This window comes from Hordeum vulgare, chromosome 7H, assembly GCF_904849725.1.
Source record: "Hordeum vulgare subsp. vulgare chromosome 7H, MorexV3_pseudomolecules_assembly, whole genome shotgun sequence".
Lineage (NCBI taxonomy): Eukaryota > Viridiplantae > Streptophyta > Magnoliopsida > Poales > Poaceae > Hordeum > Hordeum vulgare.
Window position 1 is genome coordinate 443,395,123 of NC_058524.1, and position 12,484 is coordinate 443,407,606.

Below are 12,484 nucleotides of genomic sequence, written 5' to 3' on the forward strand. Positions count from 1 at the left end.
GGAATTAAGGGATTGAGTGAGAGGGCTCCTTGAAAAATTATTGGCCCGATTAAAATCGGATGACCGAGTTAATTGTGAGGCTTTAAAAATTAGGAAGCATAGTGTATAGTATAAAAGAATTGAATTAGATAGCTTTGAAAAATTGATACCCGGTCAAAATTGGGTGACTCAATTCTAGTTGGAGACCTCAATTGAATGTGGGTGTCGGAGATTGGTTTTGTGCCTACGGGGAAACCTCTCAAGAACCCAGTTCGAAAACTGGGGAGCTGGGTGCACCTACGACCTTGCTTCTCTCGTGCGACCAAGACACGCACGCAGAGCACAAGAAGGATACCGGAGTTTACCTAGGTTCGGGCCACCTTGTGGTGTAAAAACCTACTCCTGTTTTGTGTGTCTTCTCTTTTATGGGTTGCACAAGTGTTACAAGCTACGAGGAATGAGAAGCCTTCTTCCTAGGGAAAAATGGGGACTCAACCCTCCCTCCTCTCTCTTTGTTGTGGTGACCATCTACCCCTCTTATCCTTGCCATGGGCCTCTCTTTACAAAATATTGGCGGGAAAAAAACGGCTACAGGGCGGCAACTCGAAGGGGGGAAACGTGCAGTCTTCCCTCACAAAGGTGGTCTTCATTTTGCCAAAGCCGCCATCCATGACGTGCTCGTGTACTCGCCAATGACGTCCGTCCTGGCGACCGGTGTCACCTTGGTCTCCTTGCACAAATCTGGTAAGTCTTGGGACTTGCCTTCCACAAGGACTGCTCCATGCCCTCCTTTTATCACAAAGAGGAAAGATTCTTCTGTGGCGCCCGCTGGCGTCGTCCTTGCCTCCTCTGCTATCCCTGCACGTCACCCACATGGCGCGAGGGCCGTTGTGTGGCCAGTATTGAATGGCCCATCCAAGCGGAGGGCCTCACGGGAAGCAGCCCCGTGGGGGAGACCTCGTGAGGCCTCTTGGTGCCGGTGGACGAGCGTTTGATGGTCCCTCTTAGAGAGAAGTAGATCCTCGCGAAGCCGGAGGCTAGCGGGGTGGCCTCCAGAGTCTTTCAGTGGCCTAAGTGCCGCACTGGGCTTTCTTCGCGTGGGCGACTGGGCCGGCAGTAGCCCCCGGACCAGTGGTGCACATATTTCGCAAGTGGGGCGCAAAACAACGCAGGTTGAAGCGTCGTGGGTCCTGACGAATTGTCGGGCCAGGAGATGATGTGTGTCAGCCGTGATGGGACGTACCCACTTCCCCCACGATGCCTTTGTAATTGCACACCCTTCTTAAGACCGTTGCACATGCCCGGCGAGAGCATCATTGCTTGCCTTCCTCCAAATGCTTCCCTTGCACGCTGCTTCTCCTTCCTTGTGCACATAGCGCTCGCCACTCTCCTTCTCCGCCTCCTTCTCCGATGCTACTTCTAGGCCATCATGGTGCCTAGGAGAGAACCGCCGCCATCGGTGTGCAGGTGCAGTCGACGCTGCTGCCCTCCACCATCAAAAACCAAGAAGGGTTGTAGAAGCTCACCCCCATGAGGACTAGTGCTCACAATGAGCATCGGGCCACCAAGATCTGGTCATGCTCGATATCGGCCTGGGAGCTGTCGGCGACGATGTTCCTGTTCTTCTTCCTCTACATCTTTGGATGTGTGCTTCCTCCATTCTGAGACTTCTTGGGCGCAGTTCTGGAGCACTACCAGATCCACACGCTCCATCTCCATCCCAAGCCCGTCCTCCTCCTCGCCACCTTCGCCTACCTCTATGAGGGATTTTTGTGAGTGATGCCTTCATCGGACCTCTTCCACACCTTCTACATCATGAGGTGCAAGGAGGGGCCGACTGCAGGGTGCGCCTCCTTTCGCATGGTGGACCACATGTCACAGCGGTTCATCAACATGGTGCCGCTCAAGAAGGTGGAGAACCTCTGGGCGCGCTGGATCTACATGGAGGTAGGCCAGTGCAGTCCCCTGTTCACGCCGCCAGCAGGGCCTTCCGTGAAGAGCTTAGGATGGGGGCACAACAAGATGGAGGATGCCTAGCTCGGGCCTATCATCGCTTGGCTGCATGAGCTTTGGGCAGCAGGACTCACCAGCGTCATGGGTGGCACGGGAGTTCATGCTCCACCGCACCGCCCCCTCTAGAAGAGCTCGCACCCGACCTGGTTGTAACAGGGGTGACAGGATCGGACTAGCATGTGCGCCAACTCCCTGTAAATGCCGGTGCTGGAAGCGATCCTGCAGGTCCCTTTGTTGCAGGCGTGCCAACAGAGCTGCTAGCTGGGGCAGAGCCCTTGTACGTCTGCAGCGACGGAAAGGAGCTCCAGGCTTCGATGATGGCCTTTGACAGGTGGTGATTGATCCTCGAGGGCCACGAGGAGTTCTGTGACAACCCTGTCCTTGTGATGCCCGCAGCAGGGGGCTCTGAGGACACCGGGGCCTCCTCCAACATCGACGCTGGTGGTAGCAAGGGGCACATGCCGAGCTGCTGCAGCTTCCTGCTAGCGGCCAGCAATGACGACAACAACGACGACGCCCCTTTCGCCAGTTCATGGTTGCCCCCTCTAGGTGCATGGAGGAGAAGGATGATGTGGTGGTGGAGGTTGAAGACCCCCGCCACGGGGAGGTTGAGGGGGCCTCCGGGCTAGAGAAGGAAATGGGCCAACCGAGCGGGGATGGCACGAGCTCCAGCATGGCTCGTGGAGCACCCTCTAGCGGGAGCTCTAGTGGGGGCCCTAAGAGCGGCGATAGCAGCCTCTCTAGGTCCCTCCCAAAGAGGATATGATCGCCCGCCTTCGATGAGTAAGTTCACTTACCTGTATTTTCATTTCTGCTTGACGTGCTTGGAGCGAGGAGGTTGAGTCGCTAATTTCACAGGGTGCCTGGACGCAAGAATCATAGGGCTGCCACATCGGCGACGCCCTCACCCACAACGCATGTTGGGGAGGCCTTTACGCCCCTCCAGGCCCTGCGAGCCATGAAGAATTCGCCCGCCGGCCAAAGGCCGAGGCGGAGTGCATTGCGAGGGAGGAGGAGCGTGAGCTGCCTCCTGACCCCCGCGAACACTTGCCTCCCCCACCTAGGGAGGGAGATGTGCCTCTAGAGATGCCCGACGCTGAGGGCGCCTCCAACATGGAGGTGGAGACCGAGGCGGACCCCCAGGCAAGCTCCATGCCGCTGTTGGGAGCGTTGCATGGGGAACATTTTTTCCCTACACACATCCAAGATCTATCCATGGTGATGACCATCTATGAGAGGAGAGATCAAATCCACATACCCTTGTAGATCTCTAAGAGGGAAGCGTTAAGAAACGCGGTTGATGTAGTCGAACGTCTTCGCAATCCAAATCGCAAGCCATCCCACGATCCAATCACGATCTGGCGTTGAACGGACGTCACCTCCGAGTTCACCATGCGTATAGCTTGATGACGATATCCGCCTTCGTGATCCAGCAAGAGGGAGCAGAGAGGTAGATGAATTCTCCGACAGCACGACAGCATGGTGGCGGTGTTGGTGGAGCTGATCTGGCAGGGCTAAGCCGTGCGCTACCGAATCGATCTAGAGGTGGAACAAACTAGAGGAGGGAGAGAGAGCCGCGACATAGCTTGGGTGCGTCTGCCCTCTCTCCTCTCCAATATGCATAGGAGCGAGGGAAGGGGTGGCGCCCTAGGGAAAATCCCAAGGGTTGTTCGACGGCCCAAGAGGAGGAGTCCTCCTCCAATTGGGGAGGTGGAGGCGCAAGGAGGAGTCCTACTTCAATTCGGACTCCCCCCTCCTCACACTTTGGCGCATAGGCCCATAGGGGCTGGCCGTGTAGCCCACCAGGGGCTGGTGCGCCACCTCTTAGGCCTATGTGGCCCTCGGGGGTGAGTGGCCCCTCCCAGTGAACCCTCAGAACCCATTCGTCACTCTCAATACTCTAGTGCCCGAAACCTTTCCGGAACCCGTATACCTCTTTCCTATATATCAATCTTAATATCCGGACCACTCCGGAACTCCTCGTGATGTCCGAGATCTCATTCGGGACTCCGAATAACCTTCGGTCACCAACATACATAATTCAACTATACTGAAATGTCACCGAACCTTAAGTGTGGAGACCGTGCGGGTTCGAGAACTATGTAGACATGACCGAGATATTCTCCTGTCAATAACCAATAGAGGGACCTGGATGCCCATATTGGTTCCCACATATTATATGAAGATCTCTATCGGTTGAACCTCTATGTCAAGGATTTAGTTAATCCCGTATGATGTTCCCTTTGTCCATCGGTATGTTACTTGCCCGAGATTCGATCGTCGGTATCTCCATACCTTGTTCAATCTTGTTACCGGAAAGTCTCTTTACTCGTTCCGTAATACAAGATCCTGTGACTAACTCCTTAGTCACATTGCTTGCAACCTTCTTGTGATGTTGTATTACCGAGTGCGCCCTAGAGATACCTCTCCGTCATACGGAGTGACAAATCCCAGTCTTGATCCATGCTAACTCAACGGACACATTCGAAGATACCTGTAGAGCACCTTTATAGTCACCCAGTTACATTGTGACGTTTGATACACACAAAGCATTCCTCCGGTGTCCAGGAGTTGCATGATCTGATGGTCATAGGAACAAATACTTGACATGCAGAAAACAATAGCAATAAACTGACACGATCATATGCTACGTTCATAGTTTGGGTCTTGTCCATCACATCATTCTCCTAATGATGTGATCCCATTATCAAATGACAACTCATGTCTATGGCCAGGAAACCTTGACCATCTTTGATCAACGAGCTAGTCCATTAGAGGCTCACTAGGGACAGTGTGTTGTGTATGTATCTACACATGTATTTGAGTTTCCAATCAATACAATTCTAGCATGGATAATAAATGATTATCTTGAACAAGGAAATATAATAATAAATATTTTATTATTGCCTCTAGGGCATATTTCCAACAGTCTCCCACTTGCACTAGAGTCAATAATCTAGCTCACATCACTATATGATTTACACTATAATGAATCTAACACCTATACAATTCTGGTGTTGATCATGTTTCGCTTGGGGAAGAGGCTTAGTCAACGGGTCTGCAACATTCAGATCCGTGTGCACTTTGCAAATATTTATGACCTGCTCCTTGATGTAATCGCGGATGGCATTGAAGCGTCGCTTTATGTGTCTAGTCCTCTTGTGAAACCTTGGTTCCTTGGCCAGAGAAATGGCACCAGTGTTTTCACAGAACAGAGTCATTGGATTCAGTGCACTAGGCACAACTCCAAGATCTGTCATGAACTCCTTCATCCAAACACCTTCTATATTAGCCTCCGAGGCAGCTATGTACTCCACTTCGCATGTAGAATCATCTACCATGCTTTGCTTAGAACTGCGCCAGCCGCCCCCATTGAGAATATATATGTATGCGGTTTGCGATTTAGAGTCATCCGGATTAGTGTCAAAGCATGCATCGACGTAAGCCTTCACGACGAGCTCTTGATCACCTACATACACGAGAAACATTTCCTTGGTCCTTTTCAGGTACTTCAGAATATTCTTGACCGGTGTCCAGTGTTCCATTCCTGGATCACTCTGAAACCTTCCCGCCATACTTTTGGCAAGGCTGACATCAGGTCTTGTGCACAACATTGCATACATGATAGAGCCAATGGCTGAAGCATAGGGGACTGTTGGGGAACGTTGCATGGGAAACAAAAAAATTACTGCGCACACGAAGACCTATCATGGTGATGTTCATCTACGAGAGGGAGATCAGATCCACATACCCTTGTAGATTGCTAAGCGGTAAGCGTTAAGTAACGCGGTTGATGTAGTGGTACAACTTCGTGATTCAAATCACCGTCGTCCCACGATTTGTCCCACAATCCGTCCCGATCTAGCACCAAACGGATGGCACATCCGTGTTCAGCACACGTACAACTCGATGACGATCTCCGCCTTCTTGATCCAGCAAGAGAGACAGGGAAGTAGATGAGTTCTCCAACAGTGTGACGGCACGCCGGTGGTGGTGATGATCTATTCCTGCAGGGCTCCGTCCGAGCTCCGCAGAAATCCGATCTAGAGGAAGAACTATGAGGTACAGGTTTGAGTTGCACGTGGCAAAGTTGTGTCTCAAAAACCCTAAAACCTCTAGTATATATATGAGGAGGGGAGGGGCTAGCCTTGGGGCTCAAGGGAGCCCCTAGGGCGTTGGCCGAAGTGGAGAGGAGGACTCCAACTCCAATTCGGTTTGGGGAAGGAGGAGTCCTCCTCTCCCTTCCCACCTCCCTATTTTTTGTTTTCTTTTGGTTTTCTTATTCTAGCGGCATAGCCCACTTGGGCTGGCCTCACCAGCCCACTAAGGGCTGGTGCGCCACCCTAGGACTATTGGGCTCACTCCCGGGCGGGTGGGCCCCTCCTGGTGAAAACCCGGAACCCATTCGTCACTCCCGGTAATGCCCGAAATCTTTCCGGAGACCAAATGAAACCATCCTATATATCAATCTTAATTTCCGGACCATTTCGGAAACCCTCGTGACATCCGTGATCTCATCCGGGACTCCGAAAAACGTTCGGTCACTAACACCTATAAGTCAACTATACCGAAACGTCACCGAACCTTAAGTGTGCAGACCATGCGGGTTCGAGAACTATGTAGACATGACCTGAGACACTCCCCGGTCAATATCCAATAGCGGGACCTGGATGTACATATTGGATCCTACATATTCTACGAAGATCTTATCGGTTGAACCTCCGTGCCAAGGATTCATATAATCCCGTATAACATTCCCTTTGTCCTTCGGTATGTTACTTGCCCGAGATTTGATCATCGGTATCTCTATACCTATTTCAATCTCATTACAAGCAAGTCTCTTTACTCGTTTCGTAATACAAGATCCCGTGACTAACACTTGAGTCACATTGCTTGCAAGGCTTATATGTGATGTTGTATTACCGAGTGGGCCCCGAGATACCTCTCCGTCACATGAAGTGACAAATTCTAGTCTTGATCCATGCTAACTCAATGGACACCTTCGGAGATACCTATAGAGCACATTTATAGTCAGCCAGTAACGTTGTGACGTTTGATATACACAAGGTATTCCTCCGGTGTCAGTGAGTTACATGATCTCATGACATAGGAATGAATACTTGACACGCAGAAAACAATAGCAACAAAATGACACGATCACATGCTACGTTCATAGTTTGGGTCTTGTCCATCACATCATTCTCCTAATGATGTGATCCAGTCATCAAGTGACAACACTTGCATATGGTCAGAAAACCTTAACCATCCTTGATGAACTGGCTAGTCAACTAGAGGCTTACTAGGGACATTGTTTTCTCTATATATCCACACATGTATCTATGCTTTCATTCAATACAATTATAGCATGGATAATAAACAATTATCTTGAAATAGGAAATATAATAATAACTATTTTATCATTGCCTCTAGGGCATATTTCCAACAATCTCCCACTTGCACTAGAGTCAATAATCTAGTCTCACATTGCTATGCAATTTACATGGGAATGAATCTAACACCCATACAGTTCTGGTGTTGATCATGCTTCGCTCGTGGAAGAGGTTTAGTTAGAGGATCTGCAACATTCAGATTCATGTGCACTTTGCAAATATTTATGTCCTCTCCTTCGACGTAGTCGCGGATGAGGTTGAAGCATCGTTTGATGTGTCTGGTCTTCTTGTGAAACCTTGGTTCCTTGGCTAAAGCAATGGCACCACTGTTGTCACAGAACAGAGTTATTGGATTTAGTGCGCTTGGCACAACTCCAAGATCCGTCATGAACTGCTTCATCCAGACACCCTCCTTAGCTGCCTCCGAGGCAGCCATGTACTCCGCTTCACATGTAGAATCTGCTACGACGCTTTGCTTGGAACTGCACCAGCTTACCGCACCCCCATTAAGAATAAATACGTATTCGGTTTGAGACTTAGAGTCATCCGGATCAGTGTCAAAGCTTGCATCAACGTAACCCTTTACGACGAGCTCTTCGTCACCTCCATAAACGAGAAACATTTCCTCAGTCCTTTTCAGGTACTTCAGAATATTCTTGACCACCGTTTAGTGATCCACTCCTGGATTACTTTGAAACCTGCTTGCCATACTTATGGCCAGGCTGACGTCCGTTCTTGTGCACAACATTGCATACATGATAGTCCCTATGGCTGAAGCATAGGGGACGGTACTCATCTTTTCTCTATCTTCCGCAGTTACTGGACATTGAGTCTTACTCAACTTTATACCTTGTAATACTGGCAAGAACCCCTTCTTGGACTGCTCCATTTTGAACTTCTTCAAAATTTTATCAAGATATGTGCTTTGTGAAAGTCCTATTAGGCGCCTTGATCTATCCCTATAGATCCTAATGCCTAATATGTAAGCAGCTTCTCCTAGGTCTTTCATTGAAAAACATTTGTTCAAGTAATCCTTTACGCTCTCTAAAAACTCCACATTGTTTCCAATCAGCAATATGTCATCCACATATAATATTAGAAACAATACAGAGCTCCCACTCACTTTCTTGTAAATACAAGATTCTCCAACAACTTGTATAAACCCAAATGCTTTGACGACCTCATCAAAGCGCTTATTCCAACTCCGAGATGCTTGCACCAGTCCATAAATGGATCGCTGGAGCTTGCATACTTTGTTAGCATTCTTTGGATCGAAAAAACCTTCGGGTTGCATCATATACAACTCTTCCTTAAGAAAACCGTTAAGGAATGCCGTTTTGACATCCATCTGCCAGATTTCATAATCGAAAAATGTAGCTATTGCTAACATGATTCGGACGGACTTAAGCATCGCTACCGGTGAGAACGTCTCATCGTACTTAACTCCTTGAACTTGTGAAAAACCCTTTGCCACAAGTCGAGCTTTATAAACGGTCACATTACCGTCCGCGTCCGTCTTCTTCTTAAAGATCCATTTGTTCTTAATATCCTTGCGACCTTCAGGTAATACTTCCAAAGTCCACACTTTGTTTTCATACATAGATCCTATCTCAGACTTCATGGCCTCCAGCCATTTGTTGGAATCCGGGCCCACCATTGCTTCTTCATAATTTGCAGGTTTATTGTTGTCTAACAACATGATAGATAAGATAGGATTACCATACCACTCAGGAACAGTACGTGATCTTGTCGACCTGCGAGGTCCGATATTAACTTGATTCGAAGCTTCATGATCATCATCATTAGCTTCTTCCTCAACCGGCGTCGCCTCGACAGAGGTTTCCCCGTGCCCTGTGCCACCATATAGAGGGAGCAGAGGTTCTACAACCTCATCAAGTTCTATCTTACTCCCACTCAATTCTTTCGAGAGAAACTCCTTCTCAAGAAAAGCTCCGTTCTTAGCAACAAACACTTTGCCCTCGGATCTGAGATAGAAGGTGTACCCAACTATCTCCTTTGGGTAAACTATGAAGACACACTTTTCCGCTTTGGGTTCCAGCTTTTTAGGCTGAAGGTTTTTGACATAAGCATCACATCCCCAAACTTTAAGAAACAACAACTTTGGTTTCTTACCAAACCACAGTTCATATGGCATCATCTCAATAGACTTTGATGGTGCCCTATTCAAAGTGAATGCAACTCTCTCTAATGCATAACCCCAAAATGATAACGCAAATCGGCAAGAGACATCATATAACACACCATATCCAAGTAAGTACGATTATGACGTTTGGACACACCATTACGCAGTGGTGTTCCCGGCGGTGTCAGATGTGAAACGATTCCACATTGTCTTAAGTGAGTGTCAAACTCATAACTCACATATTCTCCTTCTCAATCAGATCATAGGAATTTGATCTTCTTGTTACGATGATTCTCCACTTCACACTGAAATTGCTTGAACTTTTCAAATGTTTCAGACTTGTGTTTCATTAAGTAAATATAACCATATCTACTTAAGTCATCGGTGAAGGTGAGAAAATAACGATATCCACCACACACGACAATGCTCATCGGACCGCACACATTAGTATGTATGATTTCCAATAGGTCACTTGCTCGCTCTGTCGTTCCGGAGAACGTAGTTTTGGTCATCTTGTCGATGAGGCATGGTTTACATGTGTCAAGTGATTCAATATCAAGGGACTCCAAAAGTCCATCAGCATGGAGTTTCTTCATGCGCTTTACACTAATATGACCTAAGCGGCAGTGCCACAAGAAAGTGGTACTATCATTATCAACTCTACATCTTTTGGCATCAATGTTATGAACATGTGTGTCATTACTGTCGAGATTCAATAAGAATAAACCCCTCACGTTGGGTGCATGACCATAAAATATATTACTCATATAAATAGAACAACCATTATTCTCTGATTTAAATGAGTAACCGTCTCGCAATAAACAAGATCCAGATAGAATGTTCATGCTTAACGCATGCACTAAATAACAATTATTTAGGTTCATCACTAATCCCGATGGTAATTGAAGTGAGAGCATGCCAACGGCGATCGCATCAACCTTGGAACCATTTCCCACACGCATCATCACTTCGCCCTTCGCCAACCTCCATCTATTCCGTACTTCCTGCTTTGATTTGCAAATGTGAGCAACTGAACCGATATCAAATACCCAGGCACTACAACGAGAGTTGGTGAGGTACACGTCAATAACATGTATATCATATATACCTTGTTTGGCGTTGGCCACCTTCTTGTCGGCCATATACTTGGGGCAGTTCCGCTTCCAGTGACCAGTCCCTTAGTAATGATAACACTCAGTTTCTGGCTTGGGTCCAACCTTGGTTTTCTCCACGGGAGGGGCAACAACTTTGCCACTATTCTTGAAGTTACCTTTCTTGCACTTGCCATTTTTCTTGAAACTAGTGGTTTTATTGACAATCAACACTTGATGTTCCTTCTAGATTTCTGACACAATGAAATTCAGCATCGCAAACAGCTCGGTGACTGATTTATTCATCCCTTGCATGCAATAGGGAGCAGAGAGGTAGATGAATTCTCTGACAGCACGACGGCGCAACGGCGGTGTTGGTGGAGTTGATCCGGTAGGGCTAAGCCGTGCGCTACCGAATCGATCTAGAGGTGGAATGAACTAGAGGAGGGAGAGAGAGCCGCATCGTGGCTTGGGTACGACTGCCCTCTCTCCTCTCCAATATATATAGGAGGGAGGGAATGGGTGGCATCCTAGGGAAAATCCCTAGGGTTGGCCGGCCGCCCAAGAGGAGGAGCCCTCCTCCAATTGGGGAGGTGGAGGCGCAAGGAGGGGTCCTTGTCCAATTCAGACTCCTCCATCGTCACACTTCGACGCATAGCCCCATAGGGGCTGACCACCCCAGCCCACCAAGGGTTGGCGCACCACCTCTTAGCCCTATCTGCCCCCCGGGGTGGGTGTCCCCTCCCGGTGAACCCTGAGAACCTATTCGTCACTCCCAATACTCTACCGTCAGTGCCCGAAACCTTTTCGAAACCAGTATACCTATTTCATGTATATCAATCTTTGTCTTCGGACCACTCCGGAACTCCTCGTGACGTCCAGGATCTCATCCGGGACTCCGAACAACCTTCAGTCACCAACATACATAATTCAACTATACCAAAAAGTCATCGAACCTTAAGTGTGCACACCCTGCGGGTTCGAGAACTATGTAGACATTACCAATACACTCTCCGGTAAATAACCAATAGCGGGACCTGGATGCCCATATTGGTTCACACATATTCTACGAAGATCTCTATCGGTTGAACCTCTATGTCAAGGATTCAGTTAATCCCGTATGTTGTTCCCTTTGTCCGTCGGTATGTTACTTGCCTGACATTCGATCGTCGGTATCTCCATACCTTGTTCAACCTCGTTACCGGCAAGTCTCTTTACTCGTTCCGTAATACAAGATCACGTGACTAACTCCTTAGTCACATTTCTTGCAACCTTCTTGTGATGTTGTATTACCGAGTGGGCCCTAGAGATACCTCTCCGTCATACGGAGTGACAAATCCTAGTCTCAATCCATGCCAACCCAACATACACCCTCGGAGATACCTGTAGAGCACCTTTATAGTCACCCAATTACATGGTGACGTTTGATACACACAAAGCATTCCTCCAATGTCCGGGAGTTGCATGATCTCATGGTCATAGGAACACATACTTGACATGCAGAAAAAATAGTAATAAACTAACATGATCATATGCTACGTTCATAGTTTGGGTCTTGTCCATCACATCATTCTCCTAATGATGTGATCCCGTTATCAAACGACAACTCATGTCTATGGTCCGGAAACCTTGACCATCTTTGATCAACGAGCTAGTCCACTAGAGGCTCACTAGGGACAATGTGTTGTCTATGTATCCTCACATGTATTTGAGTTTCCAATCAATATAATTCTAGCATGTGTGTCATTACTATCGAGATTCAATAAGAATAAACCCCTCACATTTGGTGCATGACCATAAAATATATTACTCATATAAATAGAACAACCATTATTCTCTGATTTAATTGAGTAACCGTCTCACAATAA